The sequence below is a fragment of the Aptenodytes forsteri genome, unplaced genomic scaffold (assembly GCF_000699145.1).
Source record: "Aptenodytes forsteri isolate BGI_AS27 unplaced genomic scaffold, ASM69914v1 Scaffold93, whole genome shotgun sequence".
NCBI lineage: Eukaryota > Metazoa > Chordata > Aves > Sphenisciformes > Spheniscidae > Aptenodytes > Aptenodytes forsteri.
The window spans coordinates 6,729,757-6,729,967 of NW_008794665.1; positions in this window are offsets into that span (position 1 = coordinate 6,729,757).

Genomic DNA, 211 nt, shown 5'->3' on the forward strand with positions numbered 1-211 from the left:
TGTTGAAAAGGCGGGTGTGTGGAGGAGGTTTTCCCTGATGGGGTGGCTGCTGCTGGGCACAAGCGCTGCCCCGTTTTCCCTGCGGGCCCCGGGAGGTGGCTGCTTCCCCCTGCTGAGGCCAGAGTCAGCACCTCAGAAGAAGAAGGAGGCTGTAGGGTGTCCGCACAGGCCCAGCCTCAAGGGAGGGCTCTGCCGAGGTGAAAACAATCAA